Source organism: Corvus kubaryi, unplaced genomic scaffold (assembly GCF_017639235.1).
Source record: "Corvus kubaryi isolate FWS band 111438036 unplaced genomic scaffold, C.kubaryi_AGA036_p1.0 37398, whole genome shotgun sequence".
Taxonomy (NCBI): Eukaryota; Metazoa; Chordata; class Aves; order Passeriformes; family Corvidae; genus Corvus; species Corvus kubaryi.
The window spans coordinates 49,280,090-49,296,403 of NW_024581137.1; the positions used below are offsets into that span (position 1 = coordinate 49,280,090).

Below are 16,314 nucleotides of genomic sequence, written 5' to 3' on the forward strand. Positions count from 1 at the left end.
AGTGGTAGTTAATAATGGTCACCTACAGGCATATAATACACCTTTCTGTCACCTTTGATTGTTCAATCTGTTGTGTCTGCAAACAATACAAATCCCATTGTCCTACAAGAGACAAGAATCTCAGAAGCACCCCTTTGGGGGTACTGCAGTGAGCTTGGAAGTAATAATAGCTTCTGAGAAGACACATCTATCACTACTATTCTGTTTGTGTTTGACTATCAGGAATGCAAAAAATACTGAAGTATTGCAGGAGATTTTATAGCAAAATTACAGATGAGATACATATGTCTGACTTGGCTTAGCTTAGAGGAATTATAATCAATTTCCCAGTGAAGACATTTCAGTGTTACACTTTTAGAAGCTTGTATTAATCATAACCCCTTAGGCACCTCACATGCGAAGTTTTGGCATGAAGCAGGTTGCTTTCAGCTACACCTGTGCAATTCATCTGAGTCCAGTATGAAAGGCTTTTCTCATCTCACTCTCATGTAAATATGATTACAGAACTGAAAGCACGACTGGGACCAATGAAGCAGGGTGCTGATGGAATTGGAGCACAAAGACTTGACATCTCCCTTCTTGACGAGGTACAATACCTAGACAACCACACTGAGCAGCACCTTTGGCAGAGCCAGCATATGAAATGCTTTCATTTAAAAAAAAAATCTGATAATAATAAATTTTTATTTAGACTTTCAACTGTAGGATTAAAAAGTTGTGTACATTCAGTGTTCTGCTGCTAGATTAGATGGTCTCTTCATTCCAAAGTGACTTGAAGTAATGGTACCTTGAGATGTTATTGACTAAACCTGTCAATCCACTGAATGTTAAATCCCTTCAAAGGCTTACAAAAGGCACATCTGAAAACCTGGAAACTCCATTCAATGTCTATTCTTAAAAAATTGGGTTCTGAAATAAAGAAGAGGTTGCGTGGTCTAAAACCTGCTTTTGTTTCCATTTAACTGAAAGGTAAATATCTTACTGGTTGAAATGGGAAAAAGAACAGATTCTTGATGTATTTTATGTCTGAGATTTGCAAGCTTTTTTGCTTTTGCAGCACTCTGAACTATGGTGTAATTAAGTTATGCTCATAGGAGTTAATTTTTCAAATATAAAAAAATATACAATCCAAAGCTTTCTTTCAAGTTTTAGTCTGCATATTCCTGGGGATTTTAATGCTGTCTTGGTTTAGTAAGTTATATGTATATATTTTTAAGGACTTAACATTTAAAAAATTCAGCCTCTAGATATATATTTGTATGTTGTCTAATGAGGCATTTCTATGTATATCTAGAAAATGGAGATATACCAGTTTTGTTATTTATGATTTAAGTCATATGAAGCAATTTTTCAGAGGAAACTCATTTTCTTTGAAGAAAGGCTCAGCTGGCATGGGTTTACCCTTGGTTATTAGGATTAAGAATAAAATTTAAAAAGTGAATCCTCTTATAATAGGGCCAGATCCTCAGAAGGTATAAATCATAGTGTCTCAATGTAAGTAAAGCAAGCTCTGACAATTTACATCAGTTTACAATTTGACCTTCTCGCCAGAAAATTATTTCTCTCAAGATCATACTTCCTATATTTGTCTTACTTTGTGCCTGGCAGAGAATTAATTAACACATAATTGCTTTGGTGAACTCAGAATAAAACTTCTCTGTTCAAGAACTCTATTCATTTACTGATTAACCTGCTTCATGGCTGAGTTAGTTCTGCAGGGTCATGCTGTACTAATGACCAGAGCACAGGAACGTTGTCAAACCAATGAGGACAAGGTAGGCTTGGAAGTATTCCAAATTTTGTTCAATTAGTCACTGAAATTTCAGCTTTGGGGACAGAGTTGAAAAGTAAGTTGAAGAGAAAGTACTTAAAGAATTGGATTCCTATTCCAGATGAAGGGAGTGGGAGGGAGACATTACTGGATGAGACTCAAAGAAAGATGAATTAAACAAAAATGTGAAGAAATAATTTTTTTTAAAAACTGCATAAAACATGTTACTGATGATTTTTCATAGAATTGTGATTATTCCTTCTTTACTGTAATTTAATTTTGTTCTTCTCTGACACTGCCTATCGTACAATCTCTGCTATATGATGACCTGCATACATACAGACCATGCCTACATAAAGGCTCATCCCATCTAGCTCAGATTTTTTTTAAAGTTTCCTCTTTCTTTTTCACAGCCTAGATTTTATGCCACAACACACTACTATATTTAACCCAAAAAAATACTGTGTTTAAGACCCAAAACTTCTTCAGGTCAATGAGGGGTCAATTGCAAATACTCAATATCCCTCAGAGAGGTCCTGGAGACAGGCATGGTCTCTGGACACATGGTTCCAAATCCATTAGCACTACTGAGATAATGACATGTGCACTCGAAGGAAAATAGGCTGCTCAAAGATTAGGGGAGACTATGTTTTTCTCCTAATCTGCAGTTCTGTTGTTGATTTTTTTCAATAGCACTCAGTTTAAAACTTTCAGCAGGTGCAGTACCATTCCAGCTTCACACAGGCTAACACAAAAGCTGGATTTCAGGAAACTGGGCAGAATCTTCCTAATTTAGATTTTTCAGCTATTCTTTTTTAGGCTGCTGAGAATTATTGTATCACATGACTTGAACTTGAATGGTAGATACTAAACACATCACAAATGTGATTTTTAAAATAACCCTGGCGTTATTTTTTTTTTCTGGGCGAAAAAATTGATTTCAGCTTTACCTAATTGAATCATCTCTGGTGAATTAAATTGTATTGAAAGCTAAGTTCTACTTTTAGCTTTCACATCAGTTAGTAGATCAAGTGAAAGCTGTACCTATGAGCTTATTTTGACCTGCCAGCTCGTGTCAAGGTTGCAAAATGCCTGGACTTCAGTGTTATCTTGCATAACTTCATAACAGTATGAAAACTCTAGGTTTTCTCCTGTAAAGAGGAGAAACTAGTACTTCAATTTCTCAGACTCTGGAATCTGGTCAGTATTTTGATTTAATTTTGTAAGTGAGAAGTGAAACTCAATTTGTTAAGTTTCAAAGCGTCGTCAAAATGTGCGATAGAGAAAATCATTAAAGTTAGGTGCTGTTAACAAAAAGAATTTCAGCAATGTGTGTCTAACACTGTAAGGACAATACAATTATGATTGAGCTGTAAAAATTGTGAGTACATTTTTAATAATTTTTTAGATTAATATAATAATAATGTACAGTTTCAACTTAATTACAATGACAGATAAAGGTTGATTTGTTTGGTTTGGGTGGTTTTTTTAACTAAAGTACATTTCCAGAAAAACAACCAACCAGCCAAACCCAACAAAAATAGTTTCTGGCATTGAAATTTTTCAGTTTATTTTTTTAATCATTCAGTAAAATGGAAACCTTTTATGTCTATAAATCCTCTATATTGCACAGCTGGACTCTGATATTCTGCTTATTATGGCAGAACATTTTTGCAGGAGTTTCTACATACTTCTCAGTGAACCAGTGAATGTGGTTGAAAACCCTGCCAAATTCCAGATAACAATATATAATAATAATATACTCAAGATCTTCTAGTAGATCAAGAGGAGATTGGACTATTTTTTCAATCATTTGTCTGCTTGAAGCTCTTTCTCTTGGAAGAATGAGGAAAAGATCCTCTTTCCCCTTCCCCTCCCACCTCCAGAAGACAGTTATCCATGAAGAAACAGAAATCTTTGGTAGATTTCCCTCCTGCTCTACTGCAGTCACTATCACACCATGCAAACAACTTTCTGTTTCTAAGCTAGCACAGATGCAGGTAAATGTTATAGACTGTGCTGTGACTGTCATCAGCCTTTGCAGATTACAGAATGCAGCTTTAGGAAAGGCTTTGGGGGAGGTTCCTGTGCTATGTGTCAGACTTAAATCAATTCAGATAATGTAAGTCTTGCAACAAGCCCTGGTAAAACGTGTTACAATTATACAACATGGACTAAAATGAAGAACTGGGACTAAAATGAGAACTATTCTTCAAATCGATACTTATTAATGCGTTGGTAATGTGTTTTTATGATGGGGATGGCATTAACTTAACCAAAGATTGGTTTACATTTGAGCCTAGTTACAGTAGGCAGTGGAGAAGCAGTTACTTTGTCACTATGATCTAGGTATAAATTCATCTTGTTCTCCAGATAGATAACTGAAGTGGAGCAGAACATAACCTCAAACCACATTTTAACTCCCTGTAAAAAGATGCTGAAGTGACTTGTTTAGCTGTAAATCTCTACATGGTTGGTGCCTGAAGTTAGGTAAGATGAATACCATAAATCAAGGCTGAATAAAATCTTCTTATTTAGAGGTGTTCTCTATAGATAGTTCAGGACTTTGTATGTGACAGTGCATTCCTTATTTTGCAGTCAAACATCAAGAGACCAATACATTTTCTAAATGTCCAGAAGAGTGGGAAGACACAAATCCTAAACCCTACTGTAGCAGATGCTCATTTTATGAAGAGTCACACAACTCAGTCACTCATCAGGGAGAGGTAGGCATTGTCAGTAAAAATAGATGACTTTACAAGTTAATTATATAAATAAAATATGCTGGAAATTTTAGAGCATAAATGTGGACTTGCTCTTTAATTTTTGAACTATATATCCAACCAAAGGACAGAAGAAAACACACTTATGATTACTTGTGCAAGTAAACAGTAATCTGAAAAAGTTTACCATGGGTATTGAAATTCATATCAGCAGAAATAAGTAGATGCAGAGATAAGTAGAAGCCTCTTTTGTTTCTGACTTTACATTTATATATTCTGGAATTTTAATTCTCAAAATGGATCAGATTATTAAAATACAGAGGTAACAATTTTCTCTTTGGAAAACAGAAAGAGAGCAAGGTCTGTGGAATAATTTATCCAGTCTGTCCTTCCATATGGGGCTGTGGGGAAGTGATAGACAGCCAGTCCACATCAGTCTGGGCTTTATATTGGACCTATCACAAGGGTATTTGCACTGCAATTCACCACTGCTTCCCCCCCAGTTCCATTTAACAATCTGCACTCTGTCCACTCGACTTTGTGAGGCAGGGGCAGTGCACACTGATATCACTGTCACTGTATGTCAGCTCTCGGCCTCTTTGCCAATGAACAAAAGGAGCCTTCTCCAGAGGAGGCAGTTGCACCTGTAGAATGGATTCCAGTTGGAGATCTCTGGGAACTCGGGGTACTCCAGGTGCATTGATTACTGAGGGAAGGATCTAGTTTCCTTGCTTGTTACCTTGTTTGCCTTTGAAGGTAATGTGTCTAATTCAGAAGAGGGGCACGGAGCTCTATATGACAAAATAGTTTAGAAGTCAGAATCTGCCATGGAACTGTATCTTTTTTACCTCGGCAATCTCATAAACTGCCTTTTGTCATTACTATGCTACTGACCCTAATTTTTAATCTAAAGTGTTTCAAATCCCATCACTGCTGGTGTTTTGATGAAAAATTTGAAATGGGTAACTGTTGGAAGTTTAACTTGTGGGTGAATCCGATTGAGAAGTTGATACAGAGCCTTTCACATGGCTTAGATAACAGTAGTGATAGGTAGCCCCAGGTTATAGTCCCTCCTTTGGCTTCCAGACAATGCCAGTTTAAGTGCTAATTTTGAAAGCAGTATAAGAGTCACGCCACCAACTACCTGAAGGAACTATTTTTTTAAAATGTCAATCTATTATATAATCAGTGTGCAGAACAATGCAGAATGTGAGACAAGCATCTGAGAACTGAAGGTAAAGCCTTGGCAGCTAGAAAGTTCCAAGAAACTTCCAAGAAAGTGATTGCACCTAGTAAGTCCTCCCTGAGAAACACTGGATTCTGAAAGATCCTTTTCAGCAAATGAAGGACATTCAACATCTTCAAACTCTGCCAGCTTTCCCCCTCAAAAGACAAAACAAAAAAGTTAACTGGCTTTTTATAATTACCATGGCTTTTTCAAAATGTTTCCAATGTTCCCAGACTTGATCCTTGTCCAAAATGAGATACAGATGTTAAGAGAATGTGACTTTGTTACGTTTGAAAAAATGTTCAAAATTGCAGTGATACGTGAATGTTCAAAATTTCAGATGAAAAAACTAAAAGTAATGAATGACCTGTAGCTAATTAACTGCCTGATTGCAGGCATTAGTTTTCAGTAGCATGCTATTGGAAATTGCTTGTAAGTCCTATTTTATAATAGTTGTAATAATTCTATTTCTCAAGTTTCAGTGCACAAACGTTACCTTTGCCGGTCACAAGATGGCAGTGTAAGAACATACATAGCATTTGTTCACCGACTGCTTGCATTGCCACAAAATACTGCCAAACTCGCCGGCATGTCCTTCAGGCCCTGGCAGCCAGACCCTTTAGTGGGATACGCTGTCAGCTGAGCATTGGGACTGCTCACACACCGCTGTCTCCAGGACCTCTCCACACACCCCTCCTCTTACGTGGCATCAGTGCTGGGGCAGGACAGGTGTGCAGAGATCCACTCCATCCTCTCAGCACACATCCTCCTAGAGTGCAGTCTTGCTAATCATCCCATGAGATTGAGGGATACTGTGTAAACGGAGCCTTTATCATCTCTCATTTCTTGAGCCCAGACTCAGCTCTCTGAGGTAACACTCTTATTAGTTACAGAGAAATGTCTTTAGCATGGTAGGGATAGCTATGACACAAGATGCCTGAGGCTGCTGCTACATTCTAGAAGAGGCAGATGGAGCAGGCAGGAACAAGTGAAAAGTGCTGTGTGAAAGTCCCTGCTGTGTAGTGGATGGTTTGGGAACCTCCTTCTACCTCAAACACCATGTGAGAGACTTGTAAAAGTAATGGTAGATGTCATCACATGCTATTGCTCAACTATGCTGTGGTTTCCAGCACCATGTGTGCTGTCAGGACTCCTCTAATCCCTTTGGGTTCTCCTTCCCATCTCTCACAGAAGTCCACAGCACAATGACAGGGAAAGTGTCTGAAGTGGGATGTACAGAAAAACAGGGGGCTGTGTAACCACCGCTTCCCCAGGATGTCCCATATAAACCCAATAAAGTGACATCCTGCCCACTCTGACTTGCTTCTATGAAAATAGGGGAGTGATTTCTAGCACCTGGCCCAGCTCTAGGCCATTTGTTCTGTGAAGGGACAGTAGCAGGGAAGATCTACACATGCTCCCGTGACAGACTGATGGAGGCATGTCTTTTGTTTGGGCTCATGCAGAGTGGTGTTCCCTGTACGTGTCTGCCCTGCTTGCAGGTGACAGAGGCCAAAGCTGTGGCACAGCCTGCACAGCTGCCACTGAACAACACATGGGACTCTGGAACGTGTACCCCCCTTTCATGGCGTGGAGTCCTTCAGGAAAAGGCTGCTCCAGCGTGGGTCCCCCAGGGGATTGGATGTTCTGCCAGAAAAGCTGCTCCAGCATGGGCTTCCCTAGGGGTCACAGCATCCTTTGGGCATCCACCTGCTCTGACATGGGGTCCTCCATGGGCTTCAGGGGGATCCCTGCTCCACCATGTATCTCCATGGGTTGCAGAGGTACAGCTGCCTCACCATGGGCTGCATCAGAAGCTGCAGGGGACTGGAACATCTCCTCCCCTTCCTTCTGCACTGACCTTGGGGTCTGCAGAGCTGTTCCTCTCATGTATTCTCACTCCTGTCTCTCTTGACTGCTGTAGAATTTGAGCACTTTTATTCCCCCTTCTTAATTCATTACCCCAGAGGCATCACCACCACCACTTGGCCTGGGCCACTGGTGGGTCCTCCTTGGAGCTGCCTGGCCTTGGCTCTATCAGACATGGAGGAAGCTTCTGGCAGGTTCTCACAGAAGCCATCTCTATAGGCCTCCACTACCAAAATCTGGCAATACAAACCCAATACAAGCCTGTTGAAGAATTAGGAAATAAGTTCTATAATGGTATTGTCAATGAGCCAAGGCCCAGACAAAAAAGAGTGAGGAGTCAAACCGGTAGTCTCAATCCACCATAACACAGGGTGTACGCATGTTAGCAATTTATCTCTTTTCAGACAGCAAGGACATTGTGTTTGTTTAATTTTCCACCCTTTCCTTGACTAATCAAGCCATTAATAATGTACAATTTTTTCTTCAATAGATTTATAAGATACTTTCACCATATCTGTTCCACAAGCTAAGTACTTTTTATTTTGGTTTGAAAGTGAACTTATGCTTTTGTAGTGGAATGAATTAATAGTTTGGGCTAACTTGTGTTTGGTTGCTGGCCTATGTGCAGTGGAATAAGGACCTATTTCTTCCTATTCTCGTATTTTTAGGCTTTAAATCCCAGTTTGCTCAGGGACATTTCTGGTCCCTGAACCACTATTATCTGTCTGATGAATGGTTTGATCATTATCTGGCAGCACCTTTGCCTGTCCCAGGTAGGACTTTCTTTGCACCCACCCTGCACAGGACCTGCTGGCAGTGAGGACTCGTCAGGCCAAAGAAGAACTTGCTTGCAGGCCCTTCTTTTGGAGACAATGACAGCTTGCTAACACAGATACAGAGCACTCACTGCCTCTTGGTCTCTGTGCCCAGGCATCCCCAGTTCAACTGGGATAGACAGAGCCCTTGTGACCAGCATCTCTAGAGTCTCACCCCAGCTGAATACCTTGGTTTGACTTTCAAGCAATATCTGAATCTGATGGACAGAGCTTATGATCATATTTCTCACATGTTTTGGTATATTAGGTGAACATGTGCTTTTCACAACTTATTGTTTCTTGAACACTACCAAAGTAATTTTAAAAATAACAGAAGTGGTGAATTACAGGTTAGAATTACAGAAAATTCCATGTTGGAAGGGACCTCTGGAGATCATCTGTTCCAATCTCCAGCCAACAGCCAGGCCTTAGATTTGATTTTCCAGAGGATTGTCTAGCCAAGGAGTATTTCTAAGCCAAGGGGATTCCACTGCTTTGCTGGGCTGCCTGTTCCAGTGTTTAATTCTTCTCAAGATGAATAATCTTTTTTCTTAAATCCACATGAAATTTACCATGGAACAACATGTACCTGCTGTCTCGACCTGCTACTGTGCATCCTAGAGAAGAGAGTACTTCCAGCTTCCCTGTAACTTCTCTAAGGTGTTGGAAGACGGTGGCAAAGTATTTTCAGACCTTTTGGAGATTTCTGTGTGGTTATGGGCACCCTCTGTTAGCTCTCTATGGTGATCAAATGAAATATTCTATGCTTTCAAAGGTTTTGTGAATCTATTTAATTTTGTTAAGATTCAGGTAAGAGTATTAAATGCCTTAAATGATGGGCTCAAAGCCCACATCTTTTGGTGGGAGCTGAAACAGAATCGAAATCTGCATCTTTTTAAGTCCAAGTATGTATGACAATTTCAAAAGAGCTTGGCATCTGAATCACCTGTCTGTCTCTGAGGATTGAAATCCTAACATCAGCTGCAGTGTGCAATGGTTTCATTGTGAGCACTGGAATATCATTTGATTGCATTTAGTTTTTCTTTGTCTTGCCAGTGTTGGCTCTGCTTCTTCTGAATTTTTTCAAATTAGCACGAGTCAGTAGTTGATCAAAAAAATAAATCAGGTCCTTTCTGCTGAGTTTTTTCTCCTATGTCTCCCTGTTTTCTATGGGAAATTTCTGTCACTACGCTAGCTATGCTGATTAGCTGAATTGAATTTTTCATGTAGCACTTTTCGAATGAAGCTTCATGCAAAAGCAATAATGGCTCTTAAATAATATAACAAATTTTAAGAATAGAAAATAGCAGATGATATTATCAGCTCGTCAGAAGACATCAACATTTCTTTCATAATTCTTTTTTTTCCTTTTGTTGGAGCTGGGGTAGTAAGGAAAATGCATTTATTATCTTGTTATATAGGAGCTCTCCAACAGAGGCAGGAGTGATACAGCTCAATTTTCCAAGGAACTTCATTGTGGCCATTTATCACAGTCAGATATTTGACTCAAGTGCAAAAATGTAGAAAACTGAGGTTATATCAGGTCTCCAAGAAGGATTAAAAGTAACCCAAACAGAAGAGGAAAAAAAAAAAAGAAAACCACACAAATTTCCTCTCACAGACTGAAACTTTATCTAAATTTGCAGCCAAGGTGAGAATATTTTCCATGGAGAAAAAGGATAAAAACAGGATGAAAGACATATGCTGAATCTTATTTTCCCCAGCCATGTGCAATCCAGTTTCCTGGTAGGGATGTTATGAAGTGTGTAGCTGACACTAGGATCATTTCCACAATCTTTTTGAAAGATGGTATGGTGGAGTGGGTCTGTTTCATATGTTTTTGGGAAATTAACAAACAATAACTGGGAATATGAGACAGCTGGACTATTTCTGAGTGACCTACTTTTTAGAATTTTTAGAGCCTGGAGGCAAATCCCAAACTTTGACCAAATATTTCTAAGATACCGGCAAATTGCTTCTTCAGTTTAATGCCTGTAGATTCTGCATTGCATGTAAAGAAATGTTGCTTAATATTATTGTAACCTTGAGGCCAAATCAGCTTTAAGAACAAAACTTGCTCTGTATCCAGGGGTCCTGAGTGTCAGACTGCTTGTATGAAGGGGGCACGTCCTGGTTTGTTTCATAAAACAAAATTATGTTTGCCTGTTTACGCAGCACCTCTTTGCAACACAAATCTTGGCTATGATGAGCATCTGGGGAAAGCCCCAGGGGCAGGAAGACCACACTGCAGGCATGTGATGTGCATTGCCACTGAATTTCATGTGCCAGTCTGAGAAGGCATTTTTATTGTTAAGCATCAGAACACAGCCACCAGTGTGGTGAAGTCTTCACAGCAAACCACCACATTTACTGACCTGTTATTTTTCTAGGACTCAGAGGGCAAGCAGGGGTTATGTTTGGGAGAACCAAAGGGAAAGGGTGCTCCTCAAGTTTTCACTCAGGTCACAACACACCGTGCTTTCCTTGCTGGAAACTGGGTCTTCCTCTGCTGAAGAAACTCTGTAACTGCATTTGAGAAAACAAAGGAAGACTTAGTCCACAAGCTTTGGGTTTTATTTTTGTTTAATACACATTCACAGAAAATTCACAGAGCACAGTGAGTTGCAATTTGCTATAGTTTTGTAGGTTAAAACAGGAAATACCTTTGCACAAACCAAGTGCTTGCAAGTAGATAACTTTCTGAACACTGCAGGTTTGAGCTGTAGCCACATTAATGTAAGTAGAGCAAGCTCTAACCAGTGGCTGTTTGTATAGATAACCTCTTCAGTCATTAGACTGCAAATTCTGGCCTTGTGTATTGGGTTTTGATGGCAAGGTTTTGGTCACAAAAGGTTTTGGGGCCATGGGTGGCTTTCGAGAGAAACTTCCAGAAGTTTTCCCCATGCCTGAGAAAGCCAATGCCAGCTGGCTCCAAGACAGATCTGCTGTTGGCTGAGGTTGAGCCCATCAGCAGCATCTGTAAGTGCCTCTGGATAACATAAGCAAGAAGGGTAAAAAACCCCTAAAACTGAGCAATAGCAGCTGGAGGAAGCATTGGGAATATGCAAGAGAAACAACTATGCAGACACCAGGATCAGTGAAGAAGAGGGGGAAAGTGCTCCAGGAGCCAGAGTGGAGATTCTCCTTCAGGCTTTGTTGAAGACCCCAGAGAGGAGCTGTGCCCCTGCAGCCCATAGAGCTCCACAGTGGGCACCTGGTGTCCATCCAAGGTCAGCCTACCACACTTTGCTAAAATCAATGATGAAACTCCTGTTAGCATCAGCATGGCCATAATGTTATCCAAAGAATCTCTTTTGAACCAGTAAAATCTTTCAAAATTCAGGAAACTTTAAAATGTGACCAGCCTTTCAGCAGATTTTTGTAAACTTGGGGTGGATTTGTAGCAAGAACATGTTTGCAAGACCCATGTTAATGAAATGTACAGCAGGAGTTCTCAGCATGCACAGTGACATTCATCACTGTCAAACTCCCTCTTTGAATTCACATCCTCCCAACATATTAATGAGGGCTTTGATCTCAAAAGACAAATCTGACCCACAATTGAATTCATGGGGAGTTGCATTCCTCATGCATGAGTATAGGGAAACCTTGTAAGCTCCCAGCTGAACTGCTAAGGACTTTGCAATGGTTTGTGTGTGTCCTCCTTACGCTGACAGCATGCCAAACCCCAGATTTTCTGCTTTGTATATTCAAAATAAATTCGTAAGGGTCCTGTATGTGCCAGCAAGATGTACCAGATATTTTTAGAAAGTAAGAGTGTCAAGAACAGATTAAAACTGTTGTAAAAATTTCTGCCAATGTTCAGCTCATGGGAGAATAAGCTTGTAGTTTTGAAAAACAGACCTTGTTTTGTCTTTATGCCTGGCATGACAAATCCTCTGTGTTCTGTAAAATGTTTTTCTCTCATTTGCTTCTGTGTAAACCTGAGGCTGTTTGGTAGAGACACGGACTCACCACGGGGTCCACTATAGGCATGCATGAAGACTGATGGAATTAATGAATGTTTGAAAATATACAATTTGTAACCTTGTTACAGTGGTTATGAATACTATAATTTACTTTTTTTCAGTGTATATAAAATTGTTCTGGAGAACTGTGGAATTAATGGCACTCTTAGAGTTATTTTTCCAAATGAATATGAAAAAAATATTTAAGAGTTCACATAGTCTATCTCTAAAAGAAACACATCTCTAAAAGAATCTTTCATTTAATACATATACAGAAACTAGACCAGTTTTCACCTATAAACTTCCTTTAAATAAAACAAATAACAGCAACTTTGCCAGTAATTCATTCCATAAATATTCTGATAAAGTCTCTTACAATGTTGTTTTTCTGGATCTCAAATATTCTGGAGGTAATAAGCTGGCACCTTGGACAGAGCTGACAGTTTGTGAACTCAAGCGATGATGACTGCCACTTTTTTCAGGGGCCAAAATACATCAGATCAACTCATAAGAAGATTTTACTTGTGTTTCAAGCAGTTGCTGCTGGGGTGACTTATTTATTCCAACTGTTTCAGAAGTCAGAATATAAATCATATCCTGAGTAACAAAGAGCTGATGTAGGCTAAAACATGGTTTGGGTAGTATAAGGTCTTCAGGTTTTGGTTTTTTTGGAAGAAGTTTTGTTATTTTTTTTTCTATTTGGTTTTTTCATGATTCTTTAATTCCTGGTTTGGGACAATTTTATAGAGTACATAGCAACAGCTGTTTTTGTGGCATTCTGCCCTGATTTTCCTCATAACCATGAAATGTCATGAAGAAAAACAGTGGTTCTAATAATTTTGGATTTTTCCCATCCATACTGCTTCTTCAGAAGATGTATTCTATCATTCTCAAACTTTCTTGCAGGCAGAATAAGGCATGTTCCTGCAGTGTCTCCTCTCCTAAACTGCTCCCTGCCATGCATCATTCACTTTACTAAAAATCTCATGTATGTGCTGTCTCAAAATACCTTGCCTTCTGCTGTCTCTGCAAACTCTGGTGTCTGCAGGCTTCTCTGACAACTACTCTGCTCTATCCAACATTTGTCATCCATGCTTTTATTAATTCATGAAGAATATTACTGGAAAACTTGCCCTTTTTTTGCTTGCTCTTATAATCCTGAAATAAATAAGGAGCAAAAAGGGTACAAAACTATGTTATTCATTACCCCTTTTTATGTAAATGCATCCACTAGTAAATCATAGAATCATAGAATAGGTTCAGTTGGAAACAGCCTTAAAGATGATCAAGTTCCAATGCCCCTTCAAAGGGCAGGGACACCTTCCACTAGACCAGGGTGCCCCATCCAGCCTGGCCTTGAGCACTTCCAGGAATGGGGCAGCCACAGTTTCTCTGGGCAACTGTGCCAGTAACTCACCCTCACAGTAACAAATTTGTTTCTAATATCTAATCTAAACCTGCTCTCTGTCAGTTTAAGGCCATTGCCCCTTGTCCTGTCACTCCACCTGTCCTTTCCACTTGGAAACAGTCCCTCTTCAGCTTTCCTGTACATCATAGGAGGAGTTGTTACCAGGTCCCCTCAGAGCCTTCTCTTCTCTGGGCTCAACAGCCACAACTCTCCCAGCTTGTCTCCATAGCAGAGTTGCTTCAGCCCTCTAATAATCTGCATGGCATCCCCTGGACTCACTCGAACAGGTCCTTCTCCTTCTTTTGTTGGGGCCTCCAGAGCTGGAGGCAGCTCTGCAGCTGGGGTCTCACCAGAGCAGAGCAGAGCAGAAGGGCAGAAGGGCAGAATCCCCTCCCTTGCCTGCTGCCCACACTGCTTTTGATGCAGCCTTATCTGGCTTTCTGGGCTGTGAGTGCCCATTTCTGGGTCATTTTGAGCTTCTCATCAACCAATTCCCCCAAGTCCTTCCCAGGACTGCTCCCAATCCATTCTCTGCACAGCCTGTGCTTGAGATTGCCCTGACCCAAGAAATTGCACTGAAGGATGTTACTAAGTGCATTGCTCCCTGCCAGGAAGTGGAGAGTGACTGGTGGAGCCCTGATTGCAGCTCCAGTCTATTAGACTTTACACAATACATTTATTATCTTGCAATTATTATTTCACCTATATGACATATAAACTGGAAAGGCAAAACTCTTATAAACCAACAGATGAGAGCAATTTACAGAAAAAATAATATAAATATTCCAATTCTTCATTTATTCTCTCCTGGTTCTCAGAGAGCCCTGTGACTTGTGTTGATGGAGATTGAAAGGGCTGCTCACATTGCACAAGAAGGAAACCACGTTCTTCTGGGCTTTCAGAAGGCACACAAATGTCATATATTATTGTTCTGAAATATACTGGCCATGAAAAAAGAACCTGGCTTTGTCCCAGAGCCTGGGATCTAGTAGGAACCTCTTGGGATGAAGAGTCTAAATTTGTAAGCAGAACATTCACTGTTTCTCATCACATCACCAACCAGAGTTTACAAGCTGAAGAGCACAGTGCTGACTGTCTTCTCCAGCTTTAAACACACTGACAGCAATTGAATCCCTCTGCATGCATTCCAAACACCTGCTCCTCAGCTCAGCTCAGCCACACTGTCTCATAAAAATGTATTCTTTATTCTTCTTTGTTGAATCCCAAAAAATAGTCACTTGAATCCTAGAGTTTATTTTGTCTTGCTAAACAAGCAATATACACAAAAATGCAAAGGTTACTTAAATGGGATGTAAGTTAAAAGCCAGTAGTCCATCTGTATCACCTGAAAAACAGGGAAATTGAGACCTGGATATGAATATTTTGACTTGGGCTCATTTTTAAGATAAATAGTGCAGTTAGAAGGTGTGTTCATTTTTAAAAATTAATATTATAATTGTTAATGCACATATATTGCAATGTTAGGGTGTTGGATTATTCAGTTAATACCCAGATAGCAAACATGAATATGAGAGTTACGCAATAGAGAATCATAGTTACTTTAAATGTAAAATCCAATAAAAAATATAGTAAAGCTATTTTCAGATTCAGAATTGTTGTATTGTTGTGTCCCTCTGGCAAAATGTACACAGGTCCAGACGCTGGAAATAAATGCAAACAGCCAGAGACTCTGAACTACAAACTCAGATGTTGTGACATGTGCAAAGGATGTGTATTATACTTCAGCATACTCATACCTTAGCACTGTCTCCATTTGTTCTTAGACAAAATTTCTAAAGATAGAAATACTACATACAGAGACAAAAGCACTGGTATCTAGAATGAAAACCACTTTTTTTCCCTTAATGATGAAAAATTGAAGATTAGGATATTTTAAAATATTTAAGTATATGTCCAAGAACACATAGGACACAGGTAAATTCTTTACCATGAGGGCAGTGAGGCACTGGAAGAGGTTGCCCAGTGAAGTTGTGGCTTCCTCATCCGTGGAAGTGTCCAAGGCCAGGTTGGACAGGGCTTGGAGCAAGCTGGTCTAGAGGAAGGTGTCCCTGCCCATGGACAGGGGAACTTCAAGATTCCTACCAACCCAACCATTCTGTGATAGGAAGATGGAAACATGCATTAGTGTCCCATTAAGGAAATCTTCTGGTTAGGTATGGTTGTGTATAGAGTTTGCAAAAGGCAAAGCAGAAATAAGAGATTCCTTTTCAAAAACATTTCAAGATTTTGTGAAAACTGTGACCCAGATAGACAGAATTTTCCACTTCCATTGTAGGTAAAAAAAGAAAACAAAAACCCCCAAAACTAAAGCTTGAAGAGTTATATCTTGACTCAAGGATATATGTTTTGGCGATCCAGTATTCCTGGCCCATCTCGTTCACCCATTTGCAGGACCTACCCTTTTGTGGACTCCTGTTTTGCTTTTTCTGATACAGGTAGACTCAGAAGAAGAAAATGTCTAGAGGAATCTCTTGTATTCAAGGTGGTTACTATATCTTGGGTGATTTGTCA

The 16,314-nt window shown here is 39.8% G+C and overlaps 1 long non-coding RNA gene across 1 annotated transcript; it reads left to right on the forward strand.

The window, feature by feature from the left end:
• Window positions 1–739: 739 nt before the first annotated feature.
• LOC121672090 lies at window positions 740–15,811 on the forward strand. The gene is made up of 3 exons (XR_006018764.1): window positions 740–751; window positions 7,922–7,927; window positions 15,718–15,811. It is a non-coding gene; the product is annotated as an uncharacterized LOC121672090 (long non-coding RNA).
• Window positions 15,812–16,314: the final 503 nt, after the last annotated feature.